Source organism: Lissotriton vulgaris, chromosome 5, assembly GCF_964263255.1.
Source record: "Lissotriton vulgaris chromosome 5, aLisVul1.2, whole genome shotgun sequence".
Classification (NCBI taxonomy): Eukaryota; Metazoa; Chordata; class Amphibia; order Caudata; family Salamandridae; genus Lissotriton; species Lissotriton vulgaris.
The window spans coordinates 3776370-3797734 of NC_141693.1; the positions used below are offsets into that span (position 1 = coordinate 3776370).

Below are 21365 nucleotides of genomic sequence, written 5' to 3' on the forward strand. Positions count from 1 at the left end.
TGGCCTAGAGTTCAGTTCTTAAGTGTGTGAAACCTTTTGCTGACAAGGGGTGTTCAAACAATGCTTTACACTGTCCTCTGATACTGCCTTACTGCTCGACCAAGCTACCACTTTGGAGAGTAAGGTTATATCTAACTTTAACCTCTGTCATACCTCTGGAGACTCTATACACATTGTACCTTACTTTGGTCCAGTATATATAGAGCCACTTTCTTACAACCCTCTTTGCGATTGTAAGGCCTGTACCGACGCTTGAACTCTTTCTTCTCCAAGCCTACATTTTGAAGTGTGTCTAGCTCAGTCTTCATTCTGGCCATCCCCTCGTCGGTGTGGGAGCCGAAAAGAGAATGACCAGAGAGAGGCAGATTCATGATGCGTTGCTGGGCTTCCGGTTTTAAAGCAGTAAGACATAACCAGGAAGACCTCCTTGCACATATCACATGCGAATATGAATGCCTAGCTAAAGGAGCCCCATCAGCTGCTGTGCTGATCATTTGATTAGCCACTGGTGCCCCTTCTTGTAGAATGTCCGCAAAGTCCTGGCGATCCTCCTTTGGTAGTTTTTCTTTAAAATGTTCTAGTGAGTCCCACAATGATCAATAATAGCAGCCAAACAGGTCAGCAGCACTAGACCGTTTTAAAGAAGCCGCTGCAGAACCGCATGCTATTCTGCCCCAAGAATCCTGGACTCTACTCTCCTTGTCCAGAGGAACTGACGATGAAGAGGAGACTGCATTTGTTTTCTTTGCAGCTGCGATAATCTCCGAATCCGGTGGAGGATCTGACCTTGGGAATAAGGGCTCCTGCTCCGCTGGTTTGTATTTCTATAGAATTCTCAAAGGAGCGGTCTTTATAGATTCTGGGGTAAGAAAAATGTCCATGACTGTTTGAAGGAGTTCAGGCACCAGTGGTAGTAAAGGTCTAGAAGCAGACCTTTGGTGTAGAGTTTCAAATATAACTGATGTGGATGCCTGAGGCGTGGACATCTCTATATTAAGTTTCTGCGCTCCTCTTGAGAGGACATCATGGAAAGTATTGATGTCATCGATAAATGAAACTCTGGATGGAGGACTGTCCGTGAGAGTAGGAGAATAATCCATCTAGGAGGAGTGGGTTGAGGAGGATGTCCAAGAAGGAGATCTTATTCTTTTATGATGACCATGAGAAGATCTACATGGAGGTGACCTGCTACAGTGAACTCTGGGTGGAGTGGTAGTTGACTGATCAACCACTTGCACCAACCGTGCCAGAGGAGATCTCAATGGAGAACTTGAATAGTCCATAGGCCGCTGCACCTGTGCTGAAGATTCTTTCTGCCCTATGATGGTTCGGAAGAAGCCATCTGGGAGAAAGGTGAACAGAAGGAGATTTGTGTCTTTGTGCCGGTGAAGCCGTGATCTGCAGGGATTTTTTTACCTGCCGCTCTGGAGATGGAGAAAATGAGCTTCTCGACGTCGAGATTACTTGTGGTGAACCTGCCTCTGAAACTGAAGGCTCTGAGAATTCTTGAGAAGTGGAACGGTGTCTTGAGGAACGATGCAACGTCAATGATAAATGCCTCGAAGTCGAGCGGCTGTGCGCCACTAGGACAGTTGAGTCCTTTGCAGGAGATCTTGGTTTCGACGTCGACCGGGCAGATTCTTTTTGTCTCTATGTCGACCGGTGCTCCGTCGACCGAGATTTACGGTTTGACGCCTGATGATGAATATCCGTCTGAGTACCATGACTCTGTGCCAAACGAGGAGAGAGTGACAGAGAAATCCTTCTCGTCTCAAACCCTTCGACTTCACAAATCTCGTTCTTGACGTTGAGCGACTTGTGGAACCCAACAGAGAAGTTTGCCTCTACGTCAGAGGTATTCTCGACGTTGTAGGGGATCTTTGCCTCAACGTTGAGTGCTGTCTCAATCTTCAACTGAGGTTTCGACGTAGAATCCTTCCTCGACGTCGTCTCAGATCTGGACCTTGACGTTGGCTGATGTCTGGTTGACGTCAACGGAGGTGATCATCTCGACATCAAACGCCGTACCGACGACTGAGAATGATGTCTCGATGCCGAATGGCGTACCAAAGGTGACGATGGAGAGAGATTCCTCGACGTTGGGCGATCCCGCACCAACTGAGATTGACTCCTCGATTCTGATAGTAGCCGGGTTGAGGACACCGGAGGATTAGACGCTGACGTACCTCTGTTTGGTCTTCTTTGACGACTACCTATGTTCTCGCGAAGGCGAGCCCACCGTCGATGGTCTTTCTGTCGGTTTCTTTCGCAGGTGGAGGCATTTTCGACGCCGAGCCAGACGTCGATGGAGGGCAGATCGGAATCTTGCTTCTGGAGGAAGATCTGGCCCTCACCTTCCTCTGCCTCACTGGAGACCTGCCTCTAGACGAAGATTTTACTTTCTTGCTAGTCCATAGAGGCAAATCCTCTCTCTGTCCTTCAGAGCATGTTTAGATAAAAACTGACCGTGCAGGCAAGTCTTGGGAACATGAGAATCAGGAAGGCAAATAATACAGACATGATTTGAGCCTGATTTAGCCTTCTGTGGCGTGATGGAGAAGCAAGGGAGGACTCTGGAGTAATTTGATGCAGGATTTATTAAAAAACAAAGGATGTCAGGATGGTTTGTCCATTCAAAACATAACATGGCAAAATAAATGGTTCTCTCTGAGTCATATGGGGCAGGCACTGCCTTCTTCCTCCCATCCGTCCTAAGGGGTGTTTGGGGGAGGGGGGGGTACTTGCAGTGGTTTAGTCCTTTCTCCTCTTCATGGGCTTGTCAGGCGAAGACTCAATAGGAGGTCAGCCGCTTACCCATAAATAAAACAAAGAAATATGTCCCGTAAGGAATGGATTTGTTCTATACAGTAGTGTACTAAGGAACATGGAGTGAAGGAAGATTCCACCTGATACCGCCACAAGTGTGCTCTAGGTGCCTAAAACACAGTGCTAAGGACTGGAGATACAGCGTGTAAGGTTGGGGACACAGCGCATAAGTATGAAGGCACAGCGCGAGCGGGACAGGACACTACGCTCCCTTCACCTGCCCGGTCTTTATTGGCTCTAGTCCCCCTTCCCCAGATAGCTTCCCACGTACCTTGTGGAGCCACGCCCCTCCAGGGATGTGGCTGGTGTCAGCGTGGTACCAAAGAGAGTCCGGCTCCTGCTGTGGGTCATCTATAGGGCCGGTGTCCTGGTGCTCTTGAGTCAACTTTGTTTCCCCGCCGGACTCGCTTCCTGCAGGTTCCTGGAGTCTGGGGCGCACGAAGGAGGTCTGGACGCTCTCCTGTTGTCCCCACGACTCCTTCCACGATCGGGCTCCTCAATACGAACCCCAGATTATCACTTCGTCTTTACCTTTGTACGTGATCTGGTCATCTGACCAAGTCACGTGATCCGGGAAAGAATCACCAAGCATATTTCCCTTAAAGGGATAGTTCCTGTTTTTCAGCATCACATTCAATCGAACAGAGGAGAGGATAAGGAGACGTCTAAGGGGTAAGTTCTCTGTGGCATTATCCGAGGATAGGGGGGAAGAGGGTAGCAATTCGTCACACACCCCTACCCCAGTCTGTTCACAGTCAGGAAACAGCGGAACACAGGAAAGGAAGTCCGCATTTCCTTTGTCTGAGCCTTTGCGGTGGAGGACTTCAAAGGAGAAGGGCTGTAGGGAAAAAAAACGCAGAATCCTTGGGTTATTCCCTTTATCCCCTCATCCATAGAAGTGGGGCATGGTCAGTGTATAGGATAAAGTGGGAGCCCTCCAGATAGTACCTCAATTTCTCTATAGCCCATTTCAGCTCAAGACATTCCTTCTCGATTATTGGATATCGCTGCTCCAGTGAGTAAAGTTTATGACTTATGAACAGGATAGGGTGTTCAATCCCGTCAGGGGAAAGCTGTGACAATATCGCCCGACCCAGTGTTCAGAAGCATCTGTATGGAGCAGAAAAGGCTTTGAGAAGTCAGGGGATCACAACACAGGACTGGAAGTGATGGCTGCCTTTAGCTGGTGAAAAGCTCAAAGTGCCTCAGGAGGTGGATATACTAGATCGTTCGTCATGACTCCCTTTTGTAACAGCTTGATAAGGGGTGTGGCCAGCTCAGAGTATTGTGGAATGAATTGTCTATAGTAACCAAGAAGCCCCAAAAACTCCCTGACTTCCTTCTTGGTGGTGGGAAAAGGGGCTTGGTCAATGACTTTAACTTTTTCTTCTTGTGGCTCTGTGAGCCCGGTCCCCAGGAGATACTTGACTTTTTGAAAGCCTGACTTCGATTTCTTTGCATTTATGTGCAACCCGGCTGACTGAAGGGCCTGTAGGACCTTACAGCAGTGCTGCAGATGTAGTTCCCAGGTAGGGCTATAGATGATTGTCGTCAAGGTAGGCGTATGAATATGCCTGTTGAGACGATAAAACCTTGTTCATAGGCCTTTGGAATGTGGCAGTTTCTCTGTGTAAACCAAATGGAAATATGGTAAACTTGTATTTGCCAGTGGGGGTAGAAAAGGCAGTCTTTTCTTGGTCCTGTGGTTTAAGGGGCACCTGCCAATATACTTTCGTACGGTCGAGTGTCGTAATGTACTGAGCCTCACCCAGCCTCTCAATCAGCTCATCTACCTGTGGGAGAAGATAGGAGTCACACTTGGAGATTGCGTTCACCGCCCTGAAGTCAATACAAAACCGGACGAACCGTCTGGTTTGGAACTAACTCAATCGGTGAGGTCCATTCACTTTGGGAGGGCAAGCATGTTTTCGACCTCCTGTCTCTTCGCCTCCCTCCAGGCGGCATGGATACGATAGGGGTTTTTTTTTTATCGGGGTTGGGGGGGTTCGGCATAGAGACAACAGTATATAAGTCTTTGGGGAGTGGGACTAACTATTTTTTTAGTAGGTTAATATGGTATAGTTGTGTGCGGTAGGGTGTGAGTTGGATGCGATATGAGGTTAACCCTACTTTGTCCACAACTTTATAAGGGCCATGCTATTCCGATGTCACCTTTGTCAGGGCAGAAGGCATAAGTACCTGGACCCAATTCTTACCCTTATCATAGAGAACCTGTTGCTTTCTTTGGGCTTACTCTAGATTACAAAAGCTAGGAGAATTTGCAGATGCCAATCTGGTACCCAGGCTTCAGGTGTAATCAAGAAAAGATTTTGTTTCTTCGTCTTTCTCTTGTTCCCACACTACTTTTGTTATCTCTAGAACACTACGGGGTTCACAGCCATAAAGGAGCTTGAAAGGGGAGCATCATAGGCTGGTTTGGCTTCTGATAACATATAAGACCAGAAGAAGGAGATGTCCCATTCCTTGCTTTAAACACATAATAGTTTTTTCAAGGTTAACATTGTAGCGCTCACATAAGCCATCTGTTTGTGGGTGTTAAACTGATGTTTTTATGTGGGATATGTCCAAGGATTTGCAGATCTGTGCCATTAACTTTGAAACAAATGGGGTTCTTTGGTCCGTGAGGATTTCAGGGGGGAAACCAACTTGGGAGAACAGTTCTAGTAGATTGTTACTGATGTTTAGAGTAGTGGGGGCATGCATAGGGAAAGCCTCAGTATACCGTGTGGCATATTCCACAATGACTAAGTCATAGAGATTGCCCTTCTTGGTTCGGGGCAAGGGCCCTATGAGGTCCAGGCCCACCCTTTTGCATGGTTGACAGACAACCGGAAGTGGTTGTAAGGGAACAGCTGGGGGCCTATAGGGGTTTTTCTTTTGGCCCACCTCACACTCATGACAAAACTTAGTGACGTGTGATAAGATACCAGGCCAGTAGAAGTGCTGCAGCAACATTTGTGTAGTTTTGTGGGCCCCTCTGTGTCCTGCCAATAGATGTGAGTGTGCATAAAACAAGACCTGTTCTCTAAAAGCTTCGGGAACTACTAGTTGTGTGGAATCTCCAGGCTTCCAAACGCTGTATAGAAGTTAGTTTTTAATCTGAAAAAAAGCACATTTCGGGTTTGGTGTGTTTTCGGTCTGTCGAACATACCCCCATGCGGCCTGAAGGTAGGATCCTGATGTTGACTGAACCTAAAACTTCTGTCTGAGAGCCAGGGGATTTGGGTGAGCAGAGATGAACGAACTGGGCCTTGGGGTTTCACGGTTTGTACTTTGTCCCTCAACAAGGTCAAAAAGGCTGGGTTGTCCTGTCCTAGAATAATTTGTTCAGGGAGAGAGGGTAATACCCCTAATTTGGCTTGTAGGACCTACCCATCGGGTAGAGAAATAGGGAGTTGGACCAGAGGATAAACACGGATGTCCCCATGAACACATCTGATCGGTACCATGTCTTTAGTTGGGACGGTTAACATACCTATCCGCCTGAATCCAACAAAGCGTGTACAGTGTGCCCTCCACAAGCACAGTTACATAAAAGCTGGGTCCCATTTCTGAGAAAGTGCCATCTTTCTTGCATGGTATGCCCCCACTTTTTGCTGAACAAAAGGGGATGATGGACTGAGCGTTTGAGCAAATCAAACACTCACCCCCAGTCAACTGATCTGGGTTTAATCCATCACCATTTTTTAGCTCACTCAGCCACCCCAGTTCAGACATGGCCATATGCAAATCAGTCTGACCCTGTGCCTCATGGGAACAGTCGAGCACGAACTGCCAAGCCATGTCTTCCCTGGACCGGAAACAAGTATCTTGGGACCGGTTTCGGATTCATAATCCTCATCAGCCAGGCTATCTTGAATCCAGTGGCCAAATGAGCAAGGGACTCACGTCTGAGCATACCTGCCAACTTAGGGCGAACAAAGCGAAACAAAATGCTCAGACGTGAGTCCCTTGCTCACTTTGCCACTGGATTCAAGCAAGCCGGGCTAAAGACGGCTGAAATGCCAGAAACCGGTCCTCGGAAGCTTGTTTCCGGTCCAGGGAAGGCATGGCTTGGCAGTTCGGGCTGGACTGTTCCCATGAAGCACAGGGTCAGACTGATTTGCATATGGCCATGTCTGCACTGGGGTGGCAGAGTGGGCTAAAGAACGGTGATGGATTAAACCCAGTTCTGTTGACTGGGTGTGAGTGTTTTATTGGTTCAGATGCTCCGTCCATCACCACCCCCTTTTGTACCGCCCACTTTTTGCTGGATTGCTGATGTACTTTGACTGAGTGTGCCCTGGGTTCCTGCCAACCAGGTACCCAGTCCCTGTGTTCCTTCCCTAAAACTCTGTTGAAACCTAAACCCAATTGGCATCTTAAGCAACAGGTCAGCCCCTGGTAAATGGTACCCAAGGAACCCAGGGCACTGTGACCAGAGAAGACCCCTCAGGGCTGCCACACTTATTGTGCCACCCTTAGGGGCCCTGTACCCTGACAGACCCCCCCCCCTTTTGCAGGCTGCGTGTCCTGGTGCAGAACTAAACAGACAGTCGACATGGCACACATCTCTGTGTGCCATGCTCACAAACCCCTTGGCCTGGCTTACTTCAGTCGCCCCTTTAGCTGGGCGCACTATGCCAGTGGCGTGGGCACAGGTGCACGAGCCCTGTGCCCCTACAGTACCCAGGGCCATTCCTGGGCACTGTAAGTGCAGTGATGCCATTGAGAGTGTATGGTGCTGGGAGGTTGTCATTACGAACTCTACAGCACCATAATGGCTGCTCTACAGCACCATAATGGCCACACTAAAGACTGACAAGTTTGATATCAAACTTCTCAGCACATTAAACCCACACTGATGCTAGTGTGGGATTTACTGCCAAATGCAGTACAGAGGGCATCTTAGAGATGCCCCCTGAAACCTACCCAACTCCCAGTGTCCTGACTGTGTGGCTACCGAGGCTGCCACCACCAGACCTGTTTCTGGACCCCTGGGTCGAGAGCTTGCTGCTCTCAGGGGCCTGAAAGAATGCACATCCTCGGGCGAGGTACCAAGCCTCCTCCCCCAGGATGGGCAGGAGAAGCTTCAAAGGCATGCCACCTTTTGTGAGCTTCTCCAGGCCAATTGCTGTACTCAGCAACTAGCCCCCACCGGTTCTGACCCCCTATATGGCGGGAAGACAGGCGGGAAACCCTAAGTGAGGAAAGTGGGTGTGCCAACTCCACGTGAAACACAACTCCGGGCTCCTGCCATCTTGAGGATTGGGAGCCCTACCCAACCAGAGATAGGCCCCTGCCCCCTCCCACAGGAGAGGAGCAGGATAGGGGGTGTGCATACCCCAGGACAGGTACCGATTGGTCCCTGCCCTTGCCCTACCTGTAACACCCCTACATTTAGTATTTAGGGGCACCCTGAACCTTCCTTCCTTCCTTAGATCCCGATATTGAAACCAGAAGATGAAAAAGAAACAAGAAGACCTGCTGTGCAGCTGCTAACAAGAGAACAACACCAACTGACTTGGCCCCAGCCCTACCGGCCTGTTGATCCTTGAACCTGCTCCTGCTAAAACCCTGGCGTATCCTGCGGACAGCAACCTCGAAAATCCCGGAGGACATGCCTGCCTTGCTCATCTAAAGACTGGAACTCCCATGAGTTCAAACAGCAACGTCCCCTAGTGCCAGCCAGGAACCGCGAATCCAGCACACACTGCACCCAGCGAGCCAGGCCCGTGCCTGATTGGACAAAGACCCTGACGACGTCCCCCGATGACTGTGACCCAGAATCCAGTGTCCAAAGACCCTCCTCGACGATCCTGACGACGCCTGCAGCCTCACAACAAGGGACCCCTCCAACCGCGACCAGCTGAGGGTAAGATTTCCCGACGTCCAAAGGCACCCGGCGCCCCACGGCCCCCTGTGCTCAACTCCTGGGTGGCTACCTATCCTCCAAGATCCCAACTTACCTCTGGAAGTGGTGGTCATCCCCGAGCCTGCAGCCTTTGTTCAACTTCCAAGTCTCACATTGAGTAACATTGTGCGCTCGAAGGCCAAAAAGCACCCTGCAACCAGCTGCCCGAGTGCCGCTGAAAGTGCAGCAACTACCCTACTCTACTTCCCCACTTGCCCTGTGTAAGTGACCAGGAGCTGAGCTCCCACAGCCGCGTGGCCTGCTTGCTAGCAGCCACCAACTGAAGGCCCCCTACCCTCCATAGGATAACATTGGGCCTACTCTCTCTGCACCCGGCTGCCCCTGTTCCGCTGAGGGTGTAAAAACTGTACCTACCTGACCGTGGGAGATTCCTGAGTCTATGCCCAGAACCTTAACTCTGCCAGTCGAGTACTTACCCAAAAGCCGATAACTCACTGTTCGAGGCATATGAGCTGCAGATACTACACTTAGCATTAGATCGCCACCTGGCGTTGGGCTCGGATGATTGCATGTTGTTGTCGTCTTAGAAGAAGTCTTTTGTAGTCACGAGATAGGCGACTCCTTCCTTGGACGATAGTGCGCACGGGCATCGGCTCCATCCTTAGATTGTTTTTTTTCCGCCACTGAGTTCGGATGAACTTTTTCCGCTCCGGCTCGAGATCTACTTTTCAAGTACTTCGAAGCGCAAAAGCTTATTAAAACGTCACCTAACTACCTTCGATATCGACTAACATCGTTTCGACTCCATCAGCTCTATTCCGGTCATCGATGCGGGCCGTTGGGCCTATCCACGCTGTGAGGCCTACACCTCAGGGAAAGGACGCCATTCAAAAAATGCCCCGTGTGTGGAGCAAAGTTTCCACGCAGTGACCACCACAAGGTCTGTAACCTGCTTACAGGTGTCTTCCATCTTCGATCCAGGCTTGGATCCACCGAACAATCTTCACTGGTCGCCTGCCAGCAACTCCTTCTTTCAGGCTCCTGGTTCGTCAACGAGGATTCCCAACGTCTTTTCAGACCTATGCAGCCGCAGCCCCTGGGCTAGGTAACTTCGGCATTTCGGTGCCCCAGCATAGCCTCACTTTCCAAGGGTCCAGATCCACTTTCGTTTTCAACCTACCTTATCGGGTTCGCCCGAGAACACTAACTTTGCTTTTACTAGCCTCCATAGACTTTGTCCCGCATCCCGCGTGAGAGTGCACACTCTGCACCCGAGTCCCCTAGGCCTCCTACTAGTAATCTGAAGGTTCGGTAACGTAGCCCTAGCGATTCCAAAGCCTATTAGTCCAGTACTTACCTGCTAGTAATTTCGCATTCCACTTTCATAGTATATGGTTTTTCGTGCCCCTCGGGCATCTGTGTAAATTGTGCAACTTAAAGTATTTTCGTAAGAGTTTTGTTGTGTGCTTAGCACCCTGTCCTCATAAAGAGTACAGGGCTGTTGTGATCTAAATAAATACACTGTTTATTTTCATAACACTTGTGAGGTGTCCTTTCACTTGGTGTTGAAGGGGTATATGTGATGGTATAACAGCTGGCTTAACACGCCCTCTAGAGTTTAGCCCGAAGACTGCTCTTGTCCATGCAACTAGGATAGCTGGTCTATCGGTTGACTTACAACCAATCACCATAAGGGTTGTTTGGACTGATACATAGTGATCACTAGAATAGTGAACACTGAATATCAGGCCAACTTCTCACAGGGGGTATCTATTCTAAGGTAAGGAATCTGTAACTAAATTTTTCTTTCAGATGAACAAGTTACTTACCTTCAGTAACGATATATCTGTAAGAAACATAGGTTAGTTATAGATTCCTTACCGCCCAACCCATCCTCCCCATTCTGCAAACTAACTTCTAGGGTTAAGGATTTCCTTTCAGGGCCCTAGTTTTGTGCACCAGTGGTCAGTGTCTTGCATGGCCCTGCGCTTGTGGCATGAAAAGTCATGTCCAAAACGGAAGTCGGTCAAAAAGAGACTGGAGGTACCGCTTTCTCCGGATCTGCGCTGGCTGGCGCGGAAAAAGAAAGAACTGACGTCCGTGCTCGAGAGCAGCCTATAAGTAGCTACTACAACGTCATCCTGGCAACGTCAATGCCACCTTTCGACGCGCAGGGTACTGCTGACAAAAAACTTTCTGGCTCCAGTCTGATGCCTGGGGATAATTCTACGGTAAGGAATCTATAACTAACCTATGTTTCTTACAGATATATCGTTACTGAAGGTAAGTAGCTTGTTCTTCTATGGCAAGAAAAGCTAAAATTGATAAACTCCTGCCTCCATTCCAGCGGTTAGTCCAAATCTGGATAAAAAATATAAGGTTCCAGATGACTCACCTGCGTGCTTCATTGGTCACCCGAGGCCAGACTCTGTCATCATGCAGGCAGCACAGAGAAGATCCAAGAATCCAGCATCTCCCTGCACTGCCCCACCGGACAAGGAGAGCCATCGCCTTGACAATAGTGGGAAGAGGTTCTCTGCTTTGGTGGCTACCTCCATCAGAGCCTTTAATGTTATGGCTATTTTGGGAAGATATGACCGGCGATTTGGTCAGACATCTCTACTCTGCTGGAATATCTACCTGAGGACAAAAGTAAAGAGGCAAGAGATATTCTTGTGGAAGGAGAAAGAGTGTCTTCGGAACTCCTTGAAATAGTTATAGACGTTTCATCCACTGCATTTCGACAAATTGCAGGATTGGCGGTCCTACATCGCCAGGGATAGTTAAAAGAAACCACCTTTCGGCCTGAGGTACAAGGCAAAGTTTTAGATATGCCCTTTGATGGGGGAGTACTTGTTTGGAAAGCACATAGACGAGAAGTTACAATCTATCAAGAAGGACACAGATACTGTCAAAGCCTTAGGTAATCTCCAACAGCGCTGCTTTCAGTCCTTTCGGGCTAGAGGTCGGGGACAGTTCTTACCCCGTCCACAATTTCAGCAGCAGTACCAGCCACATCTGCAGTCTACCTACCAGCCATACAACCGGTCTTTTCAGATCAATATTCGAGACTGGCAGGACGCAAGAGGCCATCATCTGGTTGAAAGTCCTAAGACTCCAATAGGACACAATGAAGATTATCAGGCCCCTACTGCCATAGTCCCACACTACGATCACTTCTACGCATCCTTTCATAAATGGAACTCCATTACTTCAGCCAGATGGGTACTAGACATTTCCCAACAAGGCCACACGCTAGAGTTCATTCACCATCCTCTAAATGCTCCACCACACAAAGTTACGCTCCGTCACCCTCCAGATCTCTTGAAGGAAATGGATTCACTTCTCAAGCAGGATATAGAGGAAGTACCCCTCAACCTGCGAAACCGGGGGTTTTATTCCCACTTTCTCATCAAAAAGAAAAATGGGAAATGGAGGCCGGTCATGGACCTCAGAATGCTAAATACGTTTATAAAGAGTCAATCTTTCAGGATGCTCTCACTTCAGGAGATTCTTGTAATGGAAAAAGGGGGTTTTCTAACATATCTCTATCTCCTGGATGCCTATTTTCATATCCCTATCCATCCTCAACATTGAACATTTATCAGATTCAAGGTGGCAGGGCGCCATTATCAATTCTGTGTGCTCCCTTTTGGTTTAAGGTCAGCTCCAAGGGTGTTCACGAAGTGCATGGCACTGATAGCAGCCTTCTTAAGACGTTCCCGTCACCAGGTGTTACCATACCCATAAAGGCACCGTCTTTCCAAGAGGCAGAAATTTCAATGAAAGCCTTTCAAATTCTCTTCCAGTCTCTAGGTCTTCGCATCAATCTGGAAAAATCGACCATTATCCCGGCCAAATGGTTGGTCTTTCTGGGTGTACGTCTCTCCACTGATCTAGGAAAAGCCTTTCCCACTCAAGAAAGAAGAATGTGGATTATGGATGCAACAAAACTTCCTCATCAAGAAGGTACGCTTCTGTGAGGCAGTACAAGTCCATGCTGGTGATGATGTCCTCTTGCATTCTGCTCATTCCCAATTGCCGACTTCACATGCGACCACTTCAGGAACAGCTCGATGCGCAGTAGGTGCAGTCTCGAGGCCCATTCAACAACAAGGTTTGGATTTCTGCGTCAAGGACGGCAGCCATGGCCTGGTGGATGATCATGGACAACCTGTCAGAAGGCCTTTCTTTCATTCATTCAGTACGACAGTTGGTGATGACCTCAGATGCGTTGATGGACTGATTGGGGGGGGGGGGGGCTCACCTTCAAGAACTACTAGTTCATGAAAAGTGGTCCAAACAGGAAGCGGAGTCTCATATAAACATTCTGGAACTCAAATAGTTTTTCTAGGTCTGAAGGCCTTTCTACCTCGGATCCAAGGTGCATCAGTGCTCGTCGAAACGGACAACGCTACGACAAAGCAAGGCGGAACGAGATCTCAGGCACTTTCCCTGCTTGCTCAGCAGATATGGGAACAGCTCCTAATCAATCACATCTCCTTGCGAGTGGAGCATGTGCCACGGATTCACAACGAGAAGGTCGACTCTCTAAGCAGGGCCTCGAAACAGTGCCACGAATAAGAACTCAACAACCAACAATTGAAGGTGGTGTTTCAACCCTGGGGCTACCCAACATTAGATCTGTTCACTACGTTCAACAAAAAATGTCCTCTTTTTGCAAGCAGATATCCTTATCAAAATTCTTGGGGAGACACCTTCCAGTTCCCTTGGACAGGGATGTTCGCATATGCATTTTCCTAGTTTCCACTCATTCCTCGAATTCTTCAAAAAATGAAGCAAGAGCCTTGCCGGATAATTCTCATCGCTCCGGGGTGTGCAAGACAGTTCTGGTACACCGAGCTGCATCGCCTATCAGAGTGTGCCCCTACTCTCTTTCCTCCAAAGGAGGATCTTCTCTACATGATCCAAGGCCAAGTGGTTCATCCATAAATTCCATCTCTTCATTTGTCAGCTTGACTCCTCACGACGCTGAATTTGGGGATTTGAGGCTTTCCGCAGAGTGTACTAAGATACTACAGAAATCTTGAGCTTTATCTACATTGAAATGTTACGCTACCAAATGGAAAAGGTTCTGTACTTGGTGTATCTCGAAAGCATTGCCTACATTCTCTTCATCACCGGAGCAGGTGCTGCCATATCTCCTGCACTTAGCGAAATAAGGATTTTCTCACTCTTCCATACGAATCCATCTTGCTGCATTTCTAGATATAGAAGGTGGTCAAATCAAACTTCTGTGGTCTAACCAACTCGTCAAATAATTCATGAAAGGCCTTTTTTTTTTTTGAGTTTTTCCACTTGCTAAGCCTCCTACAGTTTTGTGGCAAATAAACACTGTTCTGTCTCAACTGATGCATCCGCCCTTTGAGCCAATACATAAATGCAAATTAAAGTCCCTCTCCTGGAAAGTGGTCTTTCTCTTGGCCATTACATCAGCCAGACGTATCAGTGAAATCCAAGCTCTCACCATAAAGGAACAGTATCAGCAGTTTTTGCCAGACTGGGTTAACTTGCGCACTAACCCTTCTTTTTGACCGAAAGTGCCTTCAACCTACCACCTCAATGAGCCGATTGTTATACCAACGTTCTTTGCTAATCCATCCTCAGTAGCGGAAAGGGCGTTGCATTCTCTGGACATCAGGCAATGCTTAAAGATTTATCTGAAAAGAACGGAGTCATTCTGTAAATCCTCTCAGCTAATGATCTTTCTCGGCACCCAGGAAAGGACGGAAAAAACAAGTTATTTACCTGTACACTGTGGTTCTCCAGTATTGATACCTTTATAGATTCACATGCAACCCTCCCTCCTCCCCGTTTAGGCTTCACAATTACCTCCGAGTTTATATACCTTTACACTTGTGCTCGAAATCTGAGATATGGTGGCTCTGTTGGGAGAGGGAACTCTGAGGTCTCAGCTGTGATTGGCTGAAGTTTGGATGTTCTGAAATGAGGCTGAAAAGTTACTAAAGTGAGTTTTTCTGTTCTATGGAGGTCTTTGGTAATGTTGTAATACTGCTATTCCTTATGTTACAGTGGGACTTCCACCATAAGACGGGAAGATTCAAGCATGTGAATCTTTAAAAGATATCAATACTGGAAGACCACAGTGTACAGGTAAGTAACCCGTTTTTTATGGTTTGATCTCTTCGTCACCACAGAAAATGTGCTATGCCAGCTGTTCTATGCGGTGGAGTTTCTAAGGATTTTAGTCAAGAGTGGAGGTCCGATCTCCTGCCCAGATTCCTCAAGGGATCAGAAACAACTGGGCCCAAGTCATCCTTGTGGCTCCGAGAGCCCAGGGTTATGAAGATCAGGAGTGACCGGCCCAAGTCATTCTTGTGGCTCCGAACTGGGTGAGGAGATTCTGGTATCCAAAGCTGTTGTGCATGTCCATCGATCCTCCGATCAGGCTGCCCCTTCAGGAGGATCTCCTTTCGCAGCAGCAGGGTAGGGTTCTCCACCAGAATCTGTCCATGCTCTGCCTTCATGTGTGGAGATTAGGCGGCGACAGTTAACCGCTTTCGACCTTCCGTCCGAAGTCTGTAATGTTATTTTGGCAGCTCGGCGTGGCTCCACTAAGACCATATACGCTGGCCGTTGGAGCAACTTTGTGGCATGGTGTAAAGATACACAGGTTGACCCTTTATCTGCTCTCCTTGACCAAGTTCGTTTGTTTATCCTTAACCCTGACCCAGAAGGGATCTGCGTTGGGCAAGTTGAAAGGTTACTTATCTCTGCTTTTCTTCGGCTGTCAAATCAGGCCTCCCTTTACCAGTCTCTTATTGGTAATAGGTTCCTTATGGTCTTAAGCACTTTTCCCCAGCTCCCTTTTTGTTATGCTGCAATGGAACCTCAGTTTGGTTCTTGCTTTTCTGATGTGCGCTCCCTCTTTACCACTTCATACCTGTCCGCTTAGCCACCCCACCATCAAAACAGCCTTTCTGGTGGCATTTACTTAATTTAGACTCAAGTGCCCTTCTTGCCAAAGTTAGTCAACCCATTCCACGTAGGCCAGTCCAACACCCTGCCTACCTTTTACATTCCGCCTCATCCCTCTAAGGAAGAAAGGAGACTACACTGGCTTGACCCAAAAAGAGCGTTGTTCTACCTTGACCGCACTCAACCATTCCGGGTGGATGATCAACTTTTTTTGAGGTATGTCGGAGCCAAGAAAAGGAAGGCTGTACAGAAACGGACCATCTCCAGAGGGATTGTGCTTTGCATTGGGATCTGCTACACATTGGCCAAGAAGCAACACCTAGAGGGTTTCATGCTCATTCCACCAAAGCAAAGGCTACGACCACTGCGCTAATACGCAGAGTTCCGGTCCTCGACATCTGTCAGACTGCCACGTGGGCTTCGTTGCACACTTTTACCAAGCATTGCTGCCTCGACAGTCAGGTCCTTCGGGATGGGCAATTTGCCTGTTTGGTACTGCAGGTCTTTGTAGTCTCAATCATGTTTGCAAACCTCCAGGAAGGTGTTACTTGGCTATCTATTCTAGGGTAAGGAATCTGCAGCTATATGTCTCTTTCAGGTGAACAAGTTACCTTCCGTAACGCCTTATCTGGGAAAGAGATTATCTTGCTGCAGATTTCACCTTTTCTCCCTACTCTGTGAATACATTTTTAGGTAGAGGGCTGTTCCAATTTCATGAATTTAGTTTTGCACAGGAGTGGTCCATGTTCTTCGTGCCTCCGCTCGTGGAAAGTTGCAAAAAGAAACTGATGTCCACGCACTGGGGTTCCTATATAGGCACTGTGCTCATCACTTCCGATGCAGCCACCGCTTCATAGAGCCAGACCTTGCCACCCAGCGGCTCACAGGGTTCTGCTCCCGAAAAACATTTGGTTCCAATCTGACACCTGGGGATAATTCTACAGTAAGTAATCTGTGGCTAGATAGTGTCTATCAGATAAGGCATTTCCGAAGGTAAGTAAATTGTTTATTTGATACCTTGGAGTAATATCTTAGATAATTCCACATGGAAATTAGTATCAAGTGCTGTGGCTAGTGAAACTCTGTTACCCAATGGGACCACTGACCTTTCTACAGTGTAATCTGCAATGCCATATCCTCACTGTTTGGGTGTACGAAAGAAACCTGCCCTTTTTTGTAGTACTAAGTAATAATAATAATAATAATAATAGGGGGTTTTGTAAAGCGCTTGGTGACGCACAGCGGCGTGTCCCCGCGCTGTGGAGCGAGTGCTTGCAGGGAAACTACAGGGGGGCAGAACCTGTTAACGGGTGAATAGTATTGTTTTTAACTTGGCTCTAAATATTGGTTCCGATGGCTCAAGACGCAACGCCGCAGGAAGTTTATTCCAGTTTAACGCAGCCAGATGCCTGAAAGATCTTCCGCCCATCCTTGCTTTAGACACCTTGGGCATGGACAGACGCCCCGTGCCGGAAGATCTAAGGGAACGGGAAGGCTCGTATGGTGTCAGCAGTCCCTGCAATGGAAGGGGTGCCCTACCATTGACGATTCGATGGCAAGTGCAGAGTGCTTTAAATTCCACCCTGCTTCTTACCGGGAGCCAGTGCAGGGTCTGAAGAGCCGCTTTAGAGGCAGCCCTTCTGGGTAGTCTGTGCACCAATCGGGCAGCAGCGTTCTGCAAGACCTGCAGGCGGCTCAGATTCTTCTCTTAGGTCCCTAAATAGAGAAGGTTGCCATAGTCCATCTTAGATGTGACTAGTGCATGCACTTGCGTTTGGCGTGCTTTGATGGGTAGAAATTTCAGCACCTTCCTAAGGCTCTTGAGTCCCGAAGCAGGATCCAATCACCCGATTGATCTGGGGGCCAAAGGTCAGGTTGGAATCAAACCAGATGCCCAAATTCCTCGCCTCCTGGCAGGGGGTAGGTGTTGGTCCCAAGCATGGCGGCCACCATGCCGACGTCCACGCCACCTGGCCACCCCCTACGACCAGCACCTCAGTCTTGCCTCCGTTGAGCTTGAGGCAGTTGGCGGACATCCAGACTGTAAGATCTTGCATGCACGATCTGAAGATGTCCGCCGCGAGACTGGGCGCACGTGACAGGGAGATGACCAGCTGTGTGTCGTCGGCATAAGACACCATGCGCAGGCCGTGACTCTCCACTATAGTGGCTACCGGAGCAACGTAGAGATTGAAGAGAGTTGGACTCGGGGATGAGCCTTGCGGCACCCCCTGGTCCAAAGCTACACGCTCCGAATAGAAGTCACCCTGCCTGACTTGAAAGCCTCGGCCAGATAGGAATGATTGGATCCATTTCAGCGCTGCGCCTCTCACCCCTCCTTTGCTCAGACACTGTAGCACGATGGAGTGTGCCACAGTGTCGAACGCAGCGCTGAGATCCAGAAGTATCAAGGCCATAGTTTGACCCTCGTCTGCACCCTGCCTGAAGGTTTCGGTTGCCATAAGGAGAGCTGACTCCGTGGAGTGACGTGGCCGAAACCCAAATTGGGTGGGATGAAGAAGATTGGTCTTCTCCACAAAGTGCATTAACTGCATATTGGCCAACTTTTCCGCCACTTTGGAAAAATAAGGTAGCAGGGAAATGAGACGCAGATTGTCCAGCTTCTCAGGGCTTATGTTGGGCTTCTTGCGGAATGGGAGCACCACAGCCTGTTTCCAGTCCTCTGGCACAGAGCTGGACCGGACGGAGACATCCAGCAGATGCCTGATGTAGGGTTCGAGTGTCATCAGGCTGTCCCCCAAACGCTTAGGAGAGGGGAACCTGACTTCACTGATCTGCATATTTTAATTAGATCTTCTGATGAGGGGGTAATAAAATTGAGAAGCAGGTTTTGTCCAGCTTCCTCTCCTGCTGGTACTGCTGATACTTCCGCGACTGAGGGTGGGACATGGAAGGCAGAGTAGATCTTGGACACTTTATCCCCAAAATAGTTAGCAATACGATTGCAGGTGGCTACCGAGTACTCTTCCCCTCCTGTCGAGGTTTTAGGGATGGACAGGGATTTGTATACGCTGAACAGTTCCTTAGCTGAGTTCTCTGCACCCAGGATTTTGTCAGCATAATATGCGGCTTTCTCTATCCGTATCTTATTGTGATAAACCCGTCTATTGACGAGATATCTTTCAACTGGTTATCGTAGGCCACTCTCCACTGTCTTTCTGCACGTTTACAGTCCCTCTTTGCACAGCGCAACGCCTCGTTGAGCCAAGGTGCAGTTCTTTGTCTCCGGGCCCGCTCCTTAGACCGGCCTAATGGGGCTGTGCAATTCAGGGCAGCCGTGATACGGTCATTGAGCAGTTTGTTTGCCGTATCCGCATTGTCACCTCCCGGGGGGCCCCTCTGCGGTGAGAGCCTTGTTAAACTCTGGCAGGGAGAACCTAGCCCATTTACGCCTGGGGTAGTTAAGGGGGGTGGGGTCCGTGGCTTTATGTTTAAGAAGGAAGATTGAAAATGGTACAAGGAAATGATCGGTCCAGGGCAGGGGCACCGGGGAAGCAACCAAGACTTCCTCCCAGTTGGCGAATATTGGATCTAACAAGTGTCCATGTTGGTGTGTAGGAAGCTGCCCCTTTAGCTCTAACTGTAGGGTCTGAAGTTGTAGACGGAACTCCATTGCTCCTTTGTCGGACAAATCTTCTAGGTGCGTGTTTAAGTCTCCGAGTAACAGAAACTTGTCTCTCCTTATCGCTGTTTCTGTGACGCACTCTAAAAGGTTGCCTTTAAACCTAGCCATAGGTCCCGGTGGGCGATAGATTAAGAAGCCCTTCACAGTTGTGCTCCCATCAATTTTTATGGTGAAAACACTAGCCTCACTTCCCGCCAGATGGACTGGTTCCAATTGACAGGAAAGTTGCTGTTTGAACCCAATCGCAATTCCTCCCCCTCTGCCTTCAGGTCTATCCAGTCTCACCATCTGGTAATCATCTGGTAGTGCCTGAATGATGTCGGGGTCAGAATTGGCATCCAACCACGTTTCTGTGATAAACAGCAGATCAGGTTGTTTATCCGCAAGAAGATCGTGTATGTCATGCTTGTGGCGACGAAGCGACCTCACATTGAGCAGACCACAAGACAGAGAGAAGCAACTGGCACTGGAATCTGTTGTCAATGTGCAGAAACGAAATTGGCAGTGTCTGCACCCTTCATCCTCCCCAACTCTTATGCTATGATGGCCGAGTGTGCATGTAGTAGAGGACAGACTTACTAAATCATTCCTGCTCCACGAGAATCGGCCATCAGGACCAGGGGATGTGGCCCTGGGCCGTGTCCGGTCGCGGACGGGCGTAGACGGGCTTGGCTTAAGCGCGGCTTCGGCGCGCGCCCGCTGCGCCAGCCCGCTGCGCCGTCTGGCCATGATGCACATTATATAGGGTGTGAGGAGGGTGGTAGGCCGGCACGACTAGAGCGCACCCCCAGCCACCCCTAAGATGGCGCCCACCGCCGCCAAACACCGGATCAAAAAAACGGCTGGGCGAGGCAGGGAAGAGAAATAATAGCGTGTAGAGGGGTGTCAGTGTTCCTAAGCATTAATCACATTCAAATATACAATTTAGAAGCCCCCCGAATAAAAATGTTGTTCGAATTTAAAATCTCCTAATAACAATTAGATAAAAGTATTCTGCCAGCAAAGTAGTGATTTCTGACAAACAAGCTCGCAGCCCTAGTTACCCTCGCTAGGGAGAGCTCCAGATAGGCAGCGCGGGCGTAGTAAAGCCGAGCTAAATAGCCTGGGAGGGCGGGAGGCCGGGGCGACTAGAGCGCACCCCCAGCCACCCCCAAGTATCCTGCTTGGTGAGCTACCTAGTTCTTCCCTCGTGGGGGTGGGGTTGGGGGCTTAATATTGAAAAGGAAAGTTTTGACCTGGCAATAGGGTTTATTTTGCAATGTCGAGTTGGCAAATTTAAAAGCTGCCCAACTAGACTGCAGCGGCAGGCCTACAGTCACGTTTTCACCTTGTCACTGTAGTGGCTGCAAAATAAGTGCTGCAGTTTACTAGTGATATTTAACATACTCGCCCTGAGTACCTCTTGTATCATAAACTACAAACCGAAAAAGTAGCTTTAATGAACCAATCAGGGAACAGCCATTTGTACACATACTTTGGAGGTCAGAGCACTTGTGCTAGGCCATGACAGCAGGGTCCAGTGCACTACAGAGTCGAAAAACCAGCAGTGTCGGTCCAAAAAGTGAAGGGGTGGGGGTTATATAAAAAGAGGTCCATTCCTGCAGGAGGCTATGAGATCAGAGATGGATCCCTTTTTGGCAGTGTTGGTGCTGGTCAGCAAATAAGAAGAACCTTTATGCTGCACTGACAAACAATTATACGGTACCTTCTTGGCTTATCATTGCATTTGTTCTTATAGCCTAAGAGTTTTTTGGTTCCTTTGCCTAATGAGGCATTTCAGAACTCAACCTGGTCCTCTTTATTTTCGTCTGGCCTCAGATACGATGTAAGATTTGTTGAAGGTCAACTTCTCAGCAATGATTTAAGCGGTCAGACATGAAAATCATGACGGAGGAGAAACATTAATGGTTACTGCCTTTTTGGAAATTCTGTAGTTTTGAATGATGAGCGATTTAAGATCTTGGTACGATTTATGAAAAAGCATTTGAAAATCTACAGATTGTACTCCTTCAATACCCAGGCCACTGTTCTTGTCCTTACCTGCTGTTTCTTTGCACA

The 21365-nt window shown here is 48.7% G+C and overlaps 1 protein-coding gene across 6 annotated transcripts in view; it reads left to right on the top strand.

Annotated features, from left to right (window-relative positions):
• DAXX (death domain associated protein) overlaps positions 1-21365 on the top strand; it is a 343599-nt gene that overhangs the window by 197357 nt on the left and 124877 nt on the right. The gene's annotated exons all lie outside the window — the stretch shown is intronic.